The following is a 20,989-nucleotide window of genomic DNA, read 5'->3' as shown; positions in this document are numbered from 1 at the left end:
GAGTTCTTAAATTTACTTTCAACTGAGATCTTTAGAGAAGCTACAGATTTTTTTGGGTAAGTCTGTCAGTGTAGGTACTGGGGATAGTGATATTGCTACTGAGGGGATTAAGCTTTCCTTCTTCTCTAGCAGTAATTGACTAAAGTAAAGATTTATTTTTATTTCTGGCTTAAAGCTTTGGTTGATACTTTTGATATATATATATATATATATATATTTTTTTTTTTTAAAGACAATCCAAGGACATAAGACATCTTGCTTTTCCTCAAAAAGATGTTCCTAAAAGTTCTCATCACAAAGAGAAATTAATTTTTTCTTTTCTTTTTAAATTTATCTGTGTGAGAGATGGGTGTTAGCTGAACCTATTGTAGTAATCACTGTATATATAATACATGTAAATCAAACCATCTTACTGTACTTCTTATACTTACATGGTGATGTATGTCAATTATTCCTCACTTTAAAAACTGAAGGGAAAAGATGTTTCTAATTATTTTTAGAAGAGTCTTTTAGATTTACTTTTTATTTTTATTATTTATGTATTTATTTTTTTAGAATCAGTCTTAAAATTGTTGTTTCCTTCACTATGAAGATACAATCAGGCGAATCCAGAATGTGGAAAATTCTACAATTCAAAACACCCACAAATTTCTTTGACAAATTAACATTACAAAACAATAACAAAAAAGAAGGAAGAAATATTATGATTAAAAGAATCTTAGGGGTACCTGGTTGGCTCAGTAGATAGAGCATCCAACTCTTTATCGCAGGGTCATGACTTCAAGCCCCATGATGGGCATGGAGCCTACTGAAAAAATAAAAGAAAAAATAAAAGAAACTTAAAGACATGTGAAACAAATACAATGTGTAGATCTTACTTAGATTCTGATTTGAACAAGCTAATAAACAATTGGCCGAACTAATAACTAAACCACAAAAAAGACTTTAAATGCAAGTGGTGAAAATCGAACACAAACTGGATGTTTATGAAATTTTTTTTTCATTATTTAATTTTTTTTATTTTTTATAAACATATATTTTTATCCCCAGGAGTACAGGTCTGTGAATCGTCAGGTTTACACACTTCACAGCACTCACCAAAGCACATACCCTCCCCAATGTCCATAACCCCACCCCCCTTCTCCCAACCCCCCTCTCCCCAGCAACCCTCAGTTTGTTTTGTGAGATTAAGGGTCACTTATGATTTGTCTCCCTCCCAATCCCATCTTGTTTCATGGATTCTTCTCCTACCCACTTAAGCCCCCATGTTGCATCACTATTTCCTCATATCAGGGAGATCATATGATAGTTGTCTTTCTCCGCTTGACTTATTTTGCTGAGCATGATTCACTCTAGTTCCATCCATGTTGTCACAAATGGCAAGATTTCATTTCTTTTGATTGCTGCATAGTATTCCATTGTGTATATATATCACATCTTCTTTATCCATTCATCTGTTGATGAACATCTAGGTTCTTTCCATAGTTTGGCTATTGTGGACATTACTGCTATAAACATTCGGGTGCACGTGCCCCTTTGGATCATTACGTTTGAATCTTTAGGGTAAATACCCAGTAGTGCAATTGCTGGGTCATAGGGCAGTTCTATTTTCAACATTTTGAGGAACCTCCATGCTGTTTTCCAGAGTGGTTGCACCAGCTTGCATTCCCACCAACAGTGTAGGAGGGTTCCCCTTTCTCCGCATCCTTGCCAGCATCTGTCATTTCCTGACTTGTTGATTTTAGCCATTCCGACTGGTGTGAGGTGATATCTCATTGTGGTTTTGATTTGTATTTCCCTGATGCCGAATGATATGGAGCACTTTTTCATGTGTCTGTTGGCCATCTGGATGTCTTCTTTGCAGAAATGTCTGTTCATGTCCTCTGCCCATTTCTTTTTTTTTTTTTTTAAAGATTTTTTATTTATTTATTTGACAGAGAGAGATCACAAGTAGGCAGAGAGGCAGGCAGAGAGAGAAAGGGGGAAGCAGGCTCCCCGCTGAGCAGAGAGCCCGATGCGGGGCTCGATCCCAGGACCCTGAGATCATGGCCCGAGCCGAAGGCAGAGGCTTTAACCCACTGAGCCACCCAGGCGCCCCTCCTCTGCCCATTTCCTGATTGGATTATTTGTTCTTTGGGTGTTGAGTTTGCTAAGTTCTTTATAGATTTTGGACACTAGTCCTTTATCTGATATGTCGTTTGCAATTATCTTCTCCCATTCTGTCAGTTGTCTTTTGATTTTGTTAACTGTTTCCTTTGCTGTGCAAGAGCTTTTGATCTTGATGAAATCCCAATAGTTCATTTTTGCCCTTGCTTCCCTTGCCTTTGGCGATGTTCCTAGGAAGATGTTGCTGCGGCTGAGGTTGAAGAGGTTGCTGCCTGTGTTCTCCTCAAGGATTTGGATGGATTCCTTTCTCACATTGAGGTCCTTCATCCATTTTGAGTCTATTTTCGTGTGTGGTGTAAAGAAATGGTCCAATTTCATTTTTCTGCATGTGGCTGTCCAATTTTCCCAACACCATTTATTGAAGAGGCTGTCTTTTTTCCCTTGGACATTCTTTCCTGCTTTGTCAAAGATTAGTTGACCATAGAGTTGAGGGTCTATTTCTAGGCTCTCTATTCTGTTCCATTGATCTATGTGTCTGTTTTTGTGCCAATACCATGCTGTCTTGATTTTGACAGCTTTGTAATAGAGCTTGAAGTCCGGAATTGTGATGCCACCAACTTTGGCTTTCTTTTTCAATATTCCTTTGGCTATTCAAGGTCTTTTCTGGTTCCATATAAATTTTAGGATTATTTGTTCCATTTCTTTGAAAAAGATGGATGGTACTTTGATAGGAATTGCATTAAATGTGTAGATTGCTTTAGGTAGCATAGACATTTTCACATTACTTATTCTTCCAATCCAGGAGCATGGAGCATTTTTCCTTTCTTTGTGTCTTCCTCAATTTCTTTCATGAGTACTTTATAGTTTTCTGAGTATAGATTCTTAGCCTCTTTGGTTAGGTTTATTCCTAGGTATCTTATGGTTTTGGGTGCAATTGTAAATGGGACTGACTCCTTAATTTCTCTTTCTTCTGTCTTGTTGTTGGTGTAGAGAAATGCAACTGATTTCTGTGCATTGATTTTATATCCTGACACTTTACTGAATTCCTGTACAAGTTCTAGCAGTTTGGGAGTGGAGTCTTTTGGGTTTTCCACATATAGTATCATATCATCTGCGAAGAGTGATAGTTTGACTTCTTCTTTGCCAATTTGGAGGCCTTTAATTTCCTTTTGTTGTCTGATTGCTGAGGCTAGGACTTCTTGTACTATGTTGAATAGCAGTGGTGATAATGGACATCCCTGCCGTGTTCCTGACCTTAGTGGAAAAGCTTTCAGTTTTTCTCCATTGAGAATGATATTTGCGGTGGGTTTTTCATAGATGGCTTTGATGATATTGAGGTATGTGCCCTCTATCCCTACACTTTGAAGAGTTTTGATCAGGAAGGGATGCTGTACTTTGTCAAATGCTTTTTCAGCATCTATTGAGAGTATCATATGGTTCTTGTTCTTTCTTTTATTGATGTGTTGTATCACATTGACTGATTTGCGGATGTTGAACCAACCTTGCAGCCCTGGAATAAATCCCACTTGGTCGTGGTGAATAATCCTTTAATGTACTGTTGAATCCTATTGGCTAGTATTTTGGTGAGAATTTTCGCTTCTGTGTTCATCAAGGATATTGGTCTATAGCTCTCTTTTTTGATGGGATCCTTGTCTGGTTTTGGGATCAAGGTGATGTTGGCCTCATAAAATGCGTTTGGAAGTTTTCCTTCCATTTCTATTTTTTGGAACAGTTTCAGGAGAATAGGAATTAGTTCTTCTTTAAATGTTTGGTAGAATTCCCCCGGGAAGCCGTCTGGCCCTGGGCTTTTGTTTGTTTGGAGATTTTTAATGACTGTTTCAACCTCCTTACTGGTTATGGGTCTGTTCAGGCTTTCTATTTCTTCCTGGTTCAGTTGTGGTAGTTATATGTTTCTAGGAATGCATCCATTTCTTCCAAATTGTCAAATTTGTTGGCGTCGAGTTACTCATAGTATGTTCTTATAATAGTTTGTATTTCTTTGGTGTTAGTTGTGATCTCTCCTCTTTCATTCATGATTTTATTTATTTGGGTCCTTTCTCTTTTATTTTTGATAAGTCTGGCCAGGGGTTTATCAATTTTATTAATTCTTTCAAAGAACCAGCTCCTAGTTTCGTTGATTTGTTCTATTGTTTTTTTGGTTTCTATTTCATTGATTTCTGCTCTGATCTTTATGATTTCTCTTCTCCTGCTGGGCTTAGGGTTTCTTTCTTGTTCTTTCTCCAGCTCCTTTAGGTGTAGGGTTAGGTTGTGTACATGAGACCTTTCTTGTTTCTTGAGAAAGGCTTGTACCGCTATATATTTTCCTCTCAGGACTGCCTTTGTTGTGTACCACAGATTTTGAACCGTTGTGTTTTCATTATCATTTGTTTCCATGATTTTTTTCAATTCTTCTTTAATTTCTGGTTGACCCATTCATTCTTTAGAAGGATGCTGTTTAGTCTCCATGTATTTGGGTTCTTTCCAAACTTCCTCTTGTGGTTGAGTTCTAGCTTCAGAGCATTGTGGTCTGAAAATATGCAGGGAATGATCCCAAACTTTTGATACTGGTTGAGTCCTGATTTAGGACCGAGAATGTGATCTATTCTGGAGAATGTTCCATGTACACTAGAGAAGAATGTGTATTCTGTTGCTTTGGGATGAAATGTTCTGAATATATCTGTGATGTCCATCTGGTCCAGTGTGTCGTTTAAGGCCTTTATTTCCTTGTTGAGCTTTTGCTTGGATGATCTGTCCATGTCAGTGAGGGGAGTGTTAAAGTCCCCTACTATTATTGTATTATTGTTGATGTGTTTCTTTGATTTTGTTATTAATTGGTTTATATAGTTGGCTGCTCCCACGTTGGGGGTATAGATATTTAAAATTGTTAGATCTTCTTGTTGGACAGACCCTTTGAGTATGATATAGTGTCCTTCCTCATCTCTTATTATAGTATTTGGCTTAAAATCTAATTGATCTGATATAAGGATTGCCACTCCTGCTTTCTTCTGCTGTCCATTAGCATGGGAAATTCTTTTCCACCCCCTCACTTTACATCTGGAGGTGTCTTCGGGCTTAAAATGAGTTTCTTGGAGGCAAAATATAGATGGGTTTTGTTCTTTTCTTGGGCTCCTTTCAGGATTTTCTCTTTGTCACTAAGACTTGTAAATTTTACGATTAGGTGACGGGGTGTGGGCCTATTCTTATTGATTTTGAGGGGTGTTCTCTGCACCTCCTGAATTTTGATGCTCGTTCCCTTTGCCATATTGGGGAAATTCTCTCCAATAATTCTCTCCAGTATACCTTCTGCTTCCCTCTCTCTTTCTTCTTCTTCTAGAATACCAATTATTCTAAAGTTGTTTCGTTTTATGGTGTCACTTATCTCTCGAATTCTCCCCTCGTGGTCCAGTAGCTGTTTGTCCCTCTTTTGCTCATCTTCTTTATTCTCTGTCATTTGGTCTTCTATATCGCTAATTCTTTCTTCTGCCTCATTTATCCTAGCAGTGAGAGCCTCCATTTTTTATTACACCTCATTAATAGCTTTTTTTATTTCAACTTGGTTAGATTTTAGTTCTTTTATTTCTCCAGAAAGGGCTTTATATCTCCCGAGAGGGTTTCTCTAATATCTTCCATGCCTTTTCCGAGCCCGGCTAGAACCTTGAGAATTGTCATTCTGAACTCTAGATCTGACATATTACCAATGTCTGTATTGGTCCCTCGCCTTCGGTACTGTCTCTTGTTCTTTTTTTTGTGGTGAATTTTTCCGCCTTGTCATTTTGTCCAGATAAGAGTATATGAAGGAGCAAGTAAAATACTAAAAGGGCAACAACCCCAGGAAAATATGCTTTAACCAAATCAGAAGAGATCCCAAATTGTGAGGGGGGAGAAAGGGGATAAAAAGAGGTTCAAAAAAAAGAAAAAAAAAAGGAATTAAGAAAAGAAAATGAATAAAGAAAAGTATGAAAAAGAAAAAATATATATATTAGATAAACTAGTTAAAAAACATTAAAAATAAAAGGGTAAAAGTTAAAAAAAATTTTTTAAATTAAAAAAAATTTTAAAAAATTTAGCAAAAGAAGAGAAAAAAGAATGAAAAAGAAAAAAATTACTTTAACTGCAAGACTAAAAAATCACAGGGAGAAAGCCATGAGTTCCGTGCTTTGCTTTCTCCTCCTCTGGAATTCTGCTGCTCTCCTTGGTATTGAAACCGCACTCCTTGGTAGGTGAACTTGGTCTTGGCTGGATTTCTTGTTGATCTTCTGGGGAAGAGGCCTGGTGTAGTGATTCTCAAGTGTCTTTGCCCCAGGCGGAATTGCACCGCCCTTACCAGGGGCCGGGCTGAGTAATCTGCTCGGGTTTGCTTTCAGGAGCTTTTGTTCCCTGAGCGCTTTCCATAGAGTTCCAGAAGATGGGAATACAAATGGCGGCCTTCTGATCTCCAGCCCGGAGGAGCCGAGAGCCCGGGGCCCCACTCCTCAGTGCGCCCTCAGAGAACAGCACCCAGTAACTCCCGTCTGCCTGACCTCCGGCCGCGCTCCGAGCTCACTGAGCCTGCAACCGGTTCAAGGCCACACCGAGCTGCGAGCTTACTGTCGGCTCTGTCTCTGCAGCCGGCTTTCTCGCTCCAATACCCGCAAGCTCTGCGACACTCAGACACCCCCGATCCTTCTGTGACCCTGCGAGACCTGAGGCCACGCTGAACCCGCGTGGGCTTCACCCCGGTTTAGCCTCTGGAGCGATGTCCCTCAGCGGAACAGACTTTTAAAAGTCCTGATTTTGTGCTCCGTTGTTCCGCCGCTTGCCGGGAGCCGGCCCCTCCCCCCGGGGTCTATCTTCCCGTTGCTTTGGATTCACTTCTCCGCCAGTCCTACCTTTCAGAAAGTGGTTGTTTTTCTGTTTCCAGAATTGCTGTTCTTCTCTTTGATCTGCTGATGGATTTGCAGGTGTTTGCAATCTTTAGATAAGCTATCTAGCTGATCTCCTGCTAGCTGAAGTAGTCTCAGCCTGCTACTTCTCTGCCATCTTGACTCCTCCTCCGGGTGTTTATGAAATTTAAAAAACTTTGTTAAGTGTGATAATAGTTTTTTTTTGTTTGTTTGTTTTTAAGATTTTATTTATTTGACAGAGAGGGAACACAAGCAGGAGGAGTAGGAAAGGGAGAAGCAGGCTTCCTGCTGAGCAGGGGCAATAGGGAATTCAATCCCAGGGCCCTGGATTAATGACCTGAGCCAAAGGCAGATGCTTAACGACTGAGCCACCCATGTGCCCCATGATAATAGTTTTTTAAAGAATTCTTATCTTTTAGAGATACATGTGGAAATTCTTATGGGATGAAATCATACGATATTTGGAATTTTATTTAAAAGACTCCAGAAAATAAAAGGAAATTTAAAACTTAATGGGAGATTAGATAAAAGATAAGCAATAAAATGCTGGTAATTGTAGATGCTAGGTGACAGACAAGTCCAAAAGGGCTTATTATACTGTCCTTTCCTGTCTCTATTTGAAAAGTTTTATGATAAAAAGTGAATTTTAAAAATTTGTCTTTATACATACACATTAAAAAAAATGTTTCTGTATCAGCTACTTCCCTTCCACAAACATTTGTGCTTACATTTTGGATTTAAACATGTGGCAATGGCAATGGATTTGGCTTTAAGGAAAATAGAATCACCGCTGAATTTTCATGTCCTCAACATTCATTACAAGCATACTAATTCCAGAATTTTCTCGGAGTTAAATGACAGGAGAGTCTTTACACTAGGTATCACATGAGAAAGACTTACCTTCCGCAAGCACATGATTTTATTTCTTCAGCAGCAAATGAACTCTTGCAAGCAATCAGTGGTTGTTAGTAAATCCTGCTATGCTAGTATTGTTATCTGCAAAGCATAGTTAAAAGGCTTTCTTTGGTTCCATCAGCCTTATACATGTGAGAGAAGATATTCCATCTTGCTTGAATAATTTGTAAGCAATCAACTCCAAATCTGAGTTGACAAAATTAATGTTCTTTTTAATTCTGCCTCACAGAAGTAAAAAATTCCCAAGAGGGATTTTTTTCTTCAAAGACTTTTTAATATAAATGAAATTAAATCACTAAAAATAAAATACAGGTCTTGAAGATGATTTTTTTTGATGCTATGAATTCCAGGATGTCCAATGGTTCCATCAAAGTTCTACAAAGATTATGACTATGATGATGATAAAATATCATCTCTGTTGTTCTTTAATTATTATTTAAGCTTTTATAAACATCTGTTCACTCAAAATGGATATAGCATTCTTGAAGTTTTCTAGCAAGCATTTCCCTTAACAAAACTCATAGGTTGAAGCCCTAACCTTCAATGGGACTGTATTTGATGAAGGTCTTTAAAGAGATAAAGGCAATAAGGTAATAAGGTAATAAGGAGGAGGTAATAAGGATGGGACCTTAGTCTTGTATGACTGAGTCTTTATAAGAAGAGGAGCCCCCAGGGATGAGAGTGCATGAAGAAAAGGCCACATGAAGATTCAGAGAGAAGGCAGATACCTGCACGCCAAGCAGTAAGGCCTCAGAAGAAACCAGCCCAGCCGGCACCTGAATCTTAGACTTCCAGCCTCCAGAACTGTGAGAAATAAATTGCTCTTGTTTAAGCTGTCCAGTCTGTCGTATTTTGGTTTGGCAGCCCTAGCCGACTAAAATATTTGATGTGTAGTGAATGTTCAGGTTCTGTCTGCTCTTGTTAATATCTATTATTTTCCAAACCCATTAAGTGTCTAGCACCTCTCCCGTTAGGGGCTCAAGATCTATCTTCCACACTTACTTCCCTCCAGGTATCACTTTTTATAGTTTTCTATTCTCTGAAGATATCTTCAATGCTGTATTCATCCCTTTAAATGGTCAGCATCATGCTTATGGAGTCTCCAAGTGGTCGTTCCAACACCTGAAATGTCTGAGGACCTGCTTCTTGCTCATAGTTGCCCTTGATTATATCAAAGTTATGTCGGTTTCCTGGGCATGATGTTCAAAAACAAAACACTTTGAAGTTACTTTCTTCCAGAAAAATTAGCATTTGTGTCTGGGCATGTTATAAGTCCTGGACCATAGAATACCAAGTTCATGTCTTGGGTTTTCCTAGATGTCCCAGGGAATGTGACTGGGCTTTAACCCTACATAGGCTCTTCCTCAGTTTGAAAGAAAAGTCCCCGTTTATTGCAAGGATGATCCTTTAGAGCACAGCCCAACTCCCAACCGTTCTTCCAGATTTGGATGGATTTATCTGCCTTGCAGTCCATAATGGCACCAAATTCTACCCTTACCTTTGATTTTGGGAAAATGTTTTTGGCGAAAAGCAGCTCCCTTTTAAAAAAGTAATTCCTTAGGTTCCTATTTTTTCCTTCAAATTTGGTCAAATAGCTTTTTTTAATAGCTTGCTATTTATTTTCTACTGTTAAGGATATGTGGAAGCCGGACTGTAAGGAAAGGGCAGCATTCCAGAAAGGTGGAAAAAAAAAAAATCTAAGGAAAAAGTAGAAGGGAGTGAGAAGGAGTTTGACTGCTGGTCAGATGCTAACTTTTGTTCAGTCTTGTTGTTCATTAGTAGATGCCTTTTTATTTTCATACTTTTCGATATACGTGAAGGGTTTTACAATTTAAAATGAAAAATAAAAAGGTAGCTAAACAGTGTCCCAAGAGCTATTTTTTTAAATGATTTCATTATAAGGTATTTCTGAAAATGTAAGAACATTCAGAAACCAATGCAAAAATGAAATTCCTAATAAAAATGTGGTCTATTCAATGATATAATTCTGTTTACTAGCTGTAAAATTCCATGTATATACTATGGTTTATCTATAGAATATGTGCCAGAAGATAGGGATATCAGATATAAAATGACTGCTATGGTTTGTAGAAGTCTCTATTCTGTCAGAATAAAACTCATTACTTCAGCTGCCTTTTCCTTTTTTAGACGCTTTCTATAGACTTTCTTTAGACTCCTTTCACTTTAGACACTTTCACTATAGACACTTTCCAAAGGCGGCCGCAACATCTCTCATCCTACCTGCTGTCCTTACAATATGACTTTTTCTCTCCTTCCACTGAGAGATGGATAGGATCTAGGCTATGACTTCTCTCCTTCAACTTCAGCAGGCCTTTGTAAATGCCTCAACCAAAGCATATGACACAGGGATGCAGTGGGATTTCCAAGGAGAGGTCATGAATATGCTACACACGTTCATTTTGATCCCTTGGGGTGCTCATGCTTGGGTGCACCACCGCATAGAACCAATTCAAGTGACCTGAGGCTATCCTGCTGTGAGGAAGCCTATGCCAACACACACTGAAGGACAAGGAGTAACTCTGACTGCTTGGAAAGAAAAATGCATGACCCGTCCCGAGCTGCTCCAGCCCCACATTGGCCCCAGACTCTGACTGCCATTGCAGTCAGAACTACAGAGCTAGGGGCACCTAGGTGGCTCAGTGGGTTAAGCCGCTGCCTTCAGCTCGGGTCATGATCTCAGGGTCCTGAGATCGAGTCCCATATTGGGCTCTCTGCTCAGCAGGGAGCCTGCTTCCCTTCCTCTCTCTCTGCCTGCTTCTCTGCCTACTTGTGATATCTCTCTCCGTCAAATAGATAAATAAATAAATCTTTAAAAAAAAAAAAAAAAAAGAACTACAGAGCTAAGCCCTTCATGAATTCCTGATCACAGAAACCATGAGGGATAAGGCAATGGTTGTTGCTTTACTAAATATTGTTTTTTGTGGTTTTTTTTTTTGTTTTATTTGTTTGTTTGTTTACACCACAATATGTAAGTGGAACATGTGGAAGAGAGGGTAGGACCAGTTACCAGCCTCCAAATTCTTAGGTTTAATAGTACCAATATCTTTCTGTTTGCACAGTGCTTTGGTCCGATCCCTGGCAGAGCTTTATCCATCAAGAGGGAACAATCCATGTGTGGTGAGTAAATGAAGCGGTCTGACGCTGCTGAGCACATTCATCTCATCATCAAAATAGCATTCTGGGAAAATGCACCAATATTGCATACCCTTGCTTTTGAGTCATTGTTCTTCCCACAAATAGGAAACACACCTATTTTGTAAAGTGGTCTGATAACTCATCTTTCTAGAGTTTGGCTTCAAAGTTTAACTTCATTTTTTGAGTCATAGTGTTTTCTTTTCAGTATAAAGGTAAATACACTGTCTTCAAAGTGCTAGCCTAGGGGCGCCTGGGTGACTCAGATGGTTAAGCGGCTGCCTTCAGTTCAGGTCATGATCCAGGGTCCTGGGATTGAGTCCCTCACTGGGCTCCCTGCTCAGCCGGAAGCCTGCTTCTCCCTCTCCACTCCCCCTGCTTGTGTTTCCTCTCTCATTGTGTCTCTCTCTGTCACATAAATAAATACAATTAAAAAAATTTTTTTTGAAAAAAATACCCCCAAAAAACAAAATGCTAGCCTATTTATCTGAAAATTTTAGCCACTGTATACTTAAAGTATACAAGTTTAATTTTGAGATATTGCATATACCCAAAGACTTCTTTCTGTGTATTGTTACTTCTCATCCTTCAAATGTGAAATAATGACCTTGAAAGGTTAGAAAGCAGGATATCCAAGGAAAAAGGGTTAAAAATTAACTTTAAAATGACTAAATTAAACATTAAGGTTAAAACATTAATTTAACTAAGATTAACTAAGATTAGTTAACTAAGATGTAATTAGTAACTGGTAAATTTCCAGAGTGTCTAATAGGTTCATTATAATTCTTGTTTGTAAATCAGAAAATAATAGTTTAGGGGACTAATTTATTAGGGGAAAAAAGGAATTTATTGGATGGTATAAATGGATCCTATCAAGATCAGCAATACAACTAGTCTCAGAGGTGTCTGGAACCAGAGACTCAATTGTAATTAGGGTCTCCTTCCTGCCCTTTCTTCTTTTTTCTTCCTCCCTCCCTAATTCTTGGTTTCTTTCTCCTTGGTTGTTGATCCTCACATCACACCCAAGATTGACTTTCTCCTCAAGGCTAGGAAAATAGTCGTTAGCAGCTCTTGGACTCACATCCTCAGAGAGAAAGCCATTCTTTTTTGATATCTCCAATTACAGAAATTTTTGCCCTCTCATTAAGTCATACATGCTTCTCTTTATCCTTCTTTTTAATTCCACAGTAATCCATCAGTTCTCCTACGGCACTTTTCCATTCTGCCCTCCATTGCCTCCTTAGGGAGCTTAGCTCTCTAAGTAGACTGTAGATTCCAAAAGGGTGGTGATTATGATTAGGTCTTGGGGTTTTGTTTTGTTTTGTTTTTCTGGTTACTAGAACCTGAAACATTAACAGTAGTGAGAGGCTTAAGAATATTTTAAATAAATGTTTATTTCTAAAGCAATAGTCATAGTTCAATCTATTCATCCAGGAGACAAACATTCTTCACATAGTTTTGTGAAGCAGCAACTTCATTCAACAGCATAAGGAAAGGTACATGCAAGGCAGTGGGTGTCTCACTGCAGGAAAGAGTCAAGTGCAATAATGATTGACCACTATGTGGGGGATGGGAATGTTGGTGGGGAGGGATACAGATAGTTAATAGGGCAAAAACATCAAGTCTAAAGTGAGTGATACAAAGAGGTTCCAGCAAACAGGCATTTGGTATCGTGGTAGAAGTCACTGAGACTCAGAGTCATGAATCTAGATCTTGGAAAGGGAATAACAAGAAAAAATGACCTAAGACGAAGCCAGAGGGTTATAGCCAAGGATAACCCACTAACAAAATACTCAAGCAGGCAAGTGTCAAAGCCAGAAATTAGAATTGGCAATGCTTGAAGGTAGTGACTGGTGGTCCTAGGAACCAGAGGAAGGGTGAATTTGAAGCTGGGGACCAAGGGAGTTCAGCTACTATGGAAAGAAGACAGAAACCAACTTGGGCCCTACAAGTGTAGCATAGAGGCAATATCCAAAAGCAGGTCTGAGAAACAAATGGGTGAAACAGTTAATACCTCCCACTTCCCTCTAGTACACCCTCAGGATTTTACCTTTTATTATGAGTATGGAAGTATCATTTGTGGTGAAATGAAAGAGGAACAAATAACACTTCCATCTTGAGGTGCTTTTTATTCTTTAGGATAAATTTTTCTCCTAATTGCAAACTCCGTCTTGCAAAAATGGTATCTTGAATATATTGACAAATTTTGAATAGAAAACATCAAGCCAAATGACACCATTGGCACACTGTTTTTTTTTGTTTGTTTGTTTAATGCTCTCATTGCTTGTTTTGATTCAGGATCTAGTAGAGTACCTTGCAGAGGCTGTAAAATTTGGAATGTACCACCCTCCTTAAAGACTGAAACTTAATTTGAATTAAATTCTATTGATCATGGCTATATATAACAATTTCTATATATAACAATTGATATATATGCTATTATTTCATGTCTCTGAGATGGGATTATTTATCTATAAAATATGACTGATGCTAATTTTCAGGTGATCATGAAGATGAAGTAAAATGGTGTATGAATAGTGTTTGATATAGGACCTGTGTTAGAGTAGACAAAGTGAATGACAGCTACAAATAAACGTCTGTGGAATTGAACAATTGTTCTTTACTCTTTTCTCAGTTTTAGAGACAATAAATTAGAACATTTGTTGGTTAACATGTTATATTTACTAAATCTTGGTGACTTGGAAACTGAAACAATATTGCCACTTCAGGTACATATGGGGAGGCAGTAAGAGGAGGGGAGAGGATCTGAGAAGTTCTTCAGCTACTGGTGAACTAGACCATTTTGGTTCATCCTTCTGACTACATACATTTTTTAAAAGCTGAGGTTGAGAGAAAGTCAATTTGAAGGCATCAGAGAGCAACAAAAGAAGTAAAACTTTTGGACCAAGATGGAGGAGCGGAGGGAAGCCAAGAGCCCGGTACTTGAGATTGCTTTCCTCCTTAAGGTGACTGTCAATTTCAGAAGCAGGAGCTGAAAACCTGAAAAGTTTCATTTAAAAATTGTTTTTGAGCAGGCGACATATTCATAAGGTACAACACTTATAGTATACAGGGATAATAATGAAAGTTTCCTTTTCCTTCCTGTTCTTTGGATATGATTTCCTTTTCTAGGAGGTGACCAGGGTTACACACAGTATATTCTTTTTTTTTTTTTTAAGCTATTTATTTATTTATTTATCTGACAGACAGAGATCAAAAGTAGGCAGAGAGGCAGGCAGAGAGAGAGAGAGAGAGAGGAGGAAGGAGGCTCCCAGCTGAGGAGAGAGCTGAATGTGGGGCTCGATCCCAGGACCCCTGAGATCATGACCTGAGCCGAAGGCAGAAGCTTAACCCACTGAGCCACCCAGGCGCCCCCACACAGTATATTCTTGTGTGTCTGAAAATTAGTACAAAGTGCTAGATCGATTTCCAAGGAGTTGTATGGCAGATACATCAGTGCCTGTTTGAAGCTGGTTTACCAGTAAAATAAAGTTATTGTTTAGGTCAGTCACTTTCAATCAATAATCTTAAATATTTATTTAAAATATAGTGAGGAGGGCGCCTGGGTGGCTCAGTGGGGTAAGCCTTTGGCTTCATCTTACGTCATGATCTCAGAGTCCTGGGATCGAGCCCTGCATCTGGCTCTCTGCTCAGCAGGGAGCCTGCTTCCTCCTCTCTCTTTGTCTGCCTCTCTGCCTACTTGTCATCTCTCTCTCTGTCAAATAAATAAATAAAATCGTTTTTTAATTAATTAATTAATTATTTTAAATTTAATTTGATTTAATTTAAATTTTAAATTAATTAATTAATTAATTAATTATTTTAAAAGATTTTATTTATTTGAGAGAGCGAGAGCGAGAAAGAGTTAGCACAAGCAGGGGCGAGGGGCAGAGGGAGAGAGAGAGAGAAGCCAGGAGCTCAGTCCTGGACTGGATCCCAGGACCTGGAGATCATGACCTGAACCAAAGGCAGATGGTTAACCAATTGCATCCCCCAGTGCTCCAATTTATTTATTTGAGAGAGAGAGAGAGAGAGAGAGAGAGAGAATGAGTGAAAGGGACGGAGGGAGAGGGAGAGAGAATTTCCACTAGGCTATACTGAGTAGAGTCCATCTTTGGACTTGAAGCCTGTCTTGGGGCTGGATCTCACAACCCTGAGATCACGAACTGAGCAGAAACCAAGAGTTGGTAGCCCCAAAGACTGACCCACCCAGGAGCCCCAGAGGGGAAAATAATTTTAAAATAAATATTGTATGTAGACATCAATCTACTTACTCCATTCATTAGCCAATATTCCCCCAAAATTGTAAAAATATTTACTATAAGTTTTGTGGTTTTCTTCTTTTATTTTTTTTAATGAGTTTAAGGAGTTTTCCAAATCATACAAGTTTGTGAGAGCTATGATGGGCACTGTGAGTCTTGCAAAAATCCTCATTGGAGACATGTTGGCATAATGAGGACTTCTTAAAGCCTCCACTAGAACTCTTATCTTCATTGGTTAGAGTGGGGTCAGTTTAACTTTTTCTTAGTGTCAGTTGCCTCTGAAAATCTGAATTAATAATTTATTCTATTAATCCTCTTCAAGTTAACTTCACAGTTTTAATTAATATCCTTATCTAAATGTGTGCTGTTTTTGGTTCCTTTTTTGTATTCTTCTATTTTACCATATAGCTTTGATATTAGAGGCCTCCTGTTTTAATTTCTCACCCGTTCTAATTTTCCCACTTAATGAATGTTTTTAATTTTTAATCAATCTCTATTTTTAACATCAATGTGCTTCTTTAAATTTTAATTTAATTTCACTTTAAAAATTCTTCCTAGCTTTTGAATTTTTGTTGTTACTCCATTATTGTTTGTAGCGTGTGCTTATTATTGATTTATCTGTACAAGAGAGAAGTACCAGACTTAGTAAAAAGAGACGTGGACCTACTAAGCTTAAGGAAATTGACTTTAATTTACAATAATTGGGAAAGGCAAGGTTTTCAAAGATAGCCAGCTGGTATCATCATCCAAATTTGTCTACGTTATTGATTTAACCATTACATTTAGACTTTCTAAAAAGATTATAGCTGTTTGTTTATCCCATTTCTTGGCTAAGATTAGGAACTGTATTTCTCAGGATCCCTTTTCCCCCATGGTTCCAGGTTAGAATTGGACAAAAGAAGAATTTGTGTGGGATTTGAAAAGTGCATGAAATTGAAGCTGTTATGCTCAGAAAGTCATTGCCATCAAACTGGGTGACTCTAGAAGTACCTGGTGAGTCCTACCTAGTCCTTTCTTGTCTCAAATCAGTGTCTTGCCTCTCTTGCCACCTACTGGTGCTGCTAGCCAACGGCAGGCAGCCCCTGACCCACCACTGGATGTGTAGCACAGACCCAGAAGTGATAGCTATACAAAGAGGACTACTTCCTAAGGCTGACAATTGGAAAAGAACTCTCCATGAATGCTCCCTTTGCAGTCCCACTGGGCAAGCAGTTGAACTTGGTTTGTTGGACTTCTCTACCTGCTCCAGTTTGTCCACGCACCCCTTGGCTATTTTTCTGATTCTCTGACTCCCTGACCAGACCTTCATTTTTGAAACTCTTCTTATATTTGTTTAAGGTCCAATTATTATAATAACCCCTAATTCTCATTATATTTACAGTGGCTCTGTTTTCCTATTCATACCTTGGAATCTTTTGATCTTTCTGCTCTGTTGTTTTTATTGTCTCAACAATATCTTTCCTTTTGGCTGCAAAAGAGCCACTAGAAACAACTGTTAATGCTCTCACATGCCATCATCACAAACAAGAAGCAAAAGTATTGGCACTTAAATCTTTCTCGTTATATTCTTCTCCTATTTCAGGGACAATTTTTTTTTTTTTTTTTTTTTTTTACCAGAAGCCCTTAGCAGAATCTTCCTTAAGTCTTTTTGGTTACAACAGTGTAATGTACCTTCCTCTGGCCATTGACAAGTGGAGCAGATTGTCATAATCGGGTTAGAACTGTGGTCCTGCTTCCTGCCTGCATGTAAGGATAACCCGGAAGCTTTTATTTATTTATTTTAAGATTTTATTTATTTATTTGACAGAGAGAGAGAGAAAGAGAGAGAGAAAGTACAAGCAGGGGAGCAGTAGGCAAAGGGAGAGGCAGTCTCCTGGCTGAGCAGGGAGCCAGATTCTGGACTTCATCCCAGGACCCTGGGACCATGACATGAGCTGAAGGCAGCCACTTAACTGATTAAGCCACCCAGGTAACTGAACTGGAAGCTTTTAGAACATATTTTCACCTGTGCCCAACTTGCACAGGTTCTGATTTAATTGCTCTGGGGTGTTGTCTTGATATTTGTAAAATTCTTCCATGGCTTGGCTTAAACATGACTCATTCCCAGGAGATGTTGTACAACAAACAAAATCAAAGTCTGTACAAGGAAGAAGGGAGAAATGCCTGTAGGGTAGGCAATCAAGAGTGTCTTAGTGCTTTTTATTCTGTTTTATTTGTTTATGTTAAGTAATCTCTACGTCCAACATGGAGCTAGAACTCATGACCCCAAGATCAAGAGTTCCATGCTCTTCTGAATGAGCTAGCCAGGCGACAGGATTTACATTTCTTTCTTTCTTTTTTTTAAACTCTATCATTTAAGGGTGATCCTGGCGGCTCTGTTAGGCATCCAACTCTTTATCTCAGCTCAGGTCTTGATCTCAGGGCTATGGGTTCAAATTCCATACTGGGTTCCATGTGGGTGTTGAGCCTATTTAAAAAAAAAAAAAAAGAAAATATGGTCTATAGAATAGACAGGGATATGACTAAAAATCCCTATCATTTGCTTCATATAAAATCATTAAGCCCTACCATATTTTATATATTATTTGAAGCATATATTCCATTTTGGTTAACTCTAGGAAATTTAATGGGACAATTTTTCTTCCATTCCTTAGTTACATGAAGTAAAGCCATTTTGAATGTGCTACCAGACTATGCTGCACAGGGCTCAAAAATACCTATTCCTTTTAGGGATGCATAACATTAAAAAAATCTAAATAAAGATACAGGGCCTTCTGGGTAGCTCAGTCTGTTAAGGGACTGTCTTCGGCTCAGGTCATGATCTTCAGGTCCTGGATCAAGCCCCATGTCGGGCTTCCAGCTTAACAAGGAGTCTTCTCCCTTTCCCTCTGTCACTCCCCCTGCTCATGCTCTCTCTCTCTCACTGTATCTCTCCGTCTGAAATGAATACATAAAATCTTAAAAATATATAAGTAAATAAACAAACAGACAAATCCCTTATCAGGAAAAATATTAAGTGATTTTCAGAGATTTCACCTAGTCTTGTTATGATGAGATGATATTCCAGTTAAAGAAATCATGGAATGCTAAAGATGTTCTGAGGTTGATTTTGATCAGAATATCCCAGTCCAGCTACATCTTTGCCATGTATGTTTTTGTTAAGATCCACAGAAAAGAAAAAAAAGTATAAGTTTGAGTGTAAGAAAGTATGTGTTCCAATTATGGAGGTTACTTGAAGGAAAGGACACACATAAGGTCCTTCGTTTTAGGATCAAATCCAGCTGCTAAGAATATTAGTCATGAAAAGCACATTCCAAAAATCTACCAAGTTGAAAATATTGGCTTATTTACCCTGTCATTCATGAACATCAATACCTTTCTTTTCCTTTCTTTTCTCTTCTCTTCTCTTTTCTTTTCTTTTCTTTCTTTCTTTCTAAGATTTATTTATTTGAGAGAGAGAGAGTGCATGTGAATGTCAGGAGGGGCAAATCAAACTGTAAAAGGTGAGAAGGGGACTCCCTGCTGAGATGGAGTTGGCCCAAAGTAGGGGCTTGATCTTAGCACCCTGAGTTGGATGCCCAACTGAGGGTGAGCCCCAGAGGAGCTTTCTTTTTTGTAAATTTATTTTTTTAGTGATCTCTACACCCACTGTGGGGCTCAAACTCACAACCCTAAGCTCAAGAGTTGCATGCCTTCCAAATGAGCCAGCCAAGCACCCCTAGCATCATCAGTTTTGATAGACCAGGTCTCTAAGGATTGGCAAGCAACTTCAACTTTTAAAGTGAAATCAGTTAATCAGTTAAAGTTAAAAGTTAATCAGTGTGCAAATTGGAGAAGTTGTAGGCTATACTTTACTTGAGCAACATGATTGCTTTTGTCTTACAGAAAGAAAACTGGTTTTAAAATTGTATGTTTATTTTGGGGCACCTGGGTGGCTCAGTGGGTTGAGCTTCTACTTTCAGCTCAGGCCATGGTCTCAGGGTCTTAGGATCGAACCTCACATCGGCCTCTTTGCTCAGCAGGGAGCCTGCTTTCCCCTCTCTCTCTGCCTGCCTCTCTGCCTGCTTGTGATCTCTCTCTGTCAAATAAATAAATACAATATTTTTAAAAAATCATATGTTTATTTTTAAATATATTCACATGGTTCAGCATTTAAAAGGAGTACCTCTGATGACATCTTACCAAAACCAAACAAACAACCTTGATTTGAATGAATCTTTATCACTAACAATTTACAGAAAATACAGAAACACAAATGAGTATTCCAAATGCTACCATGTCCAGTTGGCAATATCCAGAATACAGAAACACCTAGAGGCCAAATAGCCCAATTTCTTCAACAAATAAATTACAAAGGACAATAAAGTAATTGAGAGAAAATCTATAAATTAAAACAAACATGCCAATCAATTAAAATGTATGCTAAATTGCATACATGAATCTTAACTTGAACAATCTTAAAAAAAAATCATGAGACAATCAGGGAAATTTGAACAGTGATTGGATACATTGGATACTTAATGGTAGTAAGCAATTATTGTCAATTTTTAAGTCTAGTATTCTGGTATGTTTCAAAAATATAAATTACCATTTAGCAATGTACAGTGAAAGGTATTTGGATGAAATGATGCTTTATCAGGCAGTTGCTTCAAATTACCCGGTGGGGTATTGTTGTATCAGGTGTATCTATTGCTGCATAGCAAATTACCTCAAAATTTAGCAACTGAAAACAACCAACATTTGTCTCACCATTTCTGTGGGTCAGGAATCCAGAAGTAGCTTGGCTACTTGGCTCGGTGGCTCTGGCTCAGGATGTCCATAGTCTTTGGAAGGCTGGAGAATCTGCTTTCAAGTTTACTCAGTGGTTGTTGGCTGACCTCAGTTCCTCTGGCTGCAGCTGAACACCTCGCTTTTCTTACTTTCTACAGGCTCCTTGGGTGTCCTCAAGATGTCGCAGCTGGCTTCCCTAAGAGCAGAGCCCAAGATGGTAGCTGTAGTCTTTTTTTTTTTTTTTTTTTTTTAAACAAACATTCTATTGGTCATGTAGACCAGCCCTGGCACAATGTAAAAAGGGACCACTAATGGGAATAAATAACAGGGGATAAAGATCATTAGGGCCATGTTAGAAGCTGGCTACCACATTGACCCACTGTTTTATTGGCTTAGGTCAAGCTTCTATCCGTTCTCTGGCCTTCATAAACCCATACCTGGACTGGTGGAACACAATGATATGTCTGTTTTCAGTGTTAAGTTCAGAGTGATGGTCTAATAACATTCCTAGAAGTTTTGGATATTTCCCTTACTTCAGTGCAGAGTTGACTGTTAAACAGACTCTAGGGAAGGTCTGAAGGAAAGTTCACCATAAACACTGGCTGAGGAGTGGCAAAGTCCTTTGAGACTCTGAACTGTCTTGGATTAGGAAATTGGAAAATACCATGAATCTCACTACAGGGACTTGAATTATGTTTTCTGAGGAAGACCCATACTTAGTGGAAAAGTATGGTTGTCAGGTGGCACCTTAGTAAGCTGTGCATCTATTTCATTCCTAGGGATTCCATGAGCACCATCACAGTACCCAGAAACAAAACACTAATTACCATTTCATCCCTGTGGCTTTCTGTAGTAATTTCACTTATCTTATCTCTAACATTCCAGCACTGTCACCTGACC

This window comes from Neovison vison, chromosome 1 (genome assembly GCF_020171115.1).
Source record: "Neovison vison isolate M4711 chromosome 1, ASM_NN_V1, whole genome shotgun sequence".
Classification (NCBI taxonomy): Eukaryota; Metazoa; Chordata; class Mammalia; order Carnivora; family Mustelidae; genus Neogale; species Neogale vison.
This window is presented reverse-complemented; position numbering follows the sequence as displayed.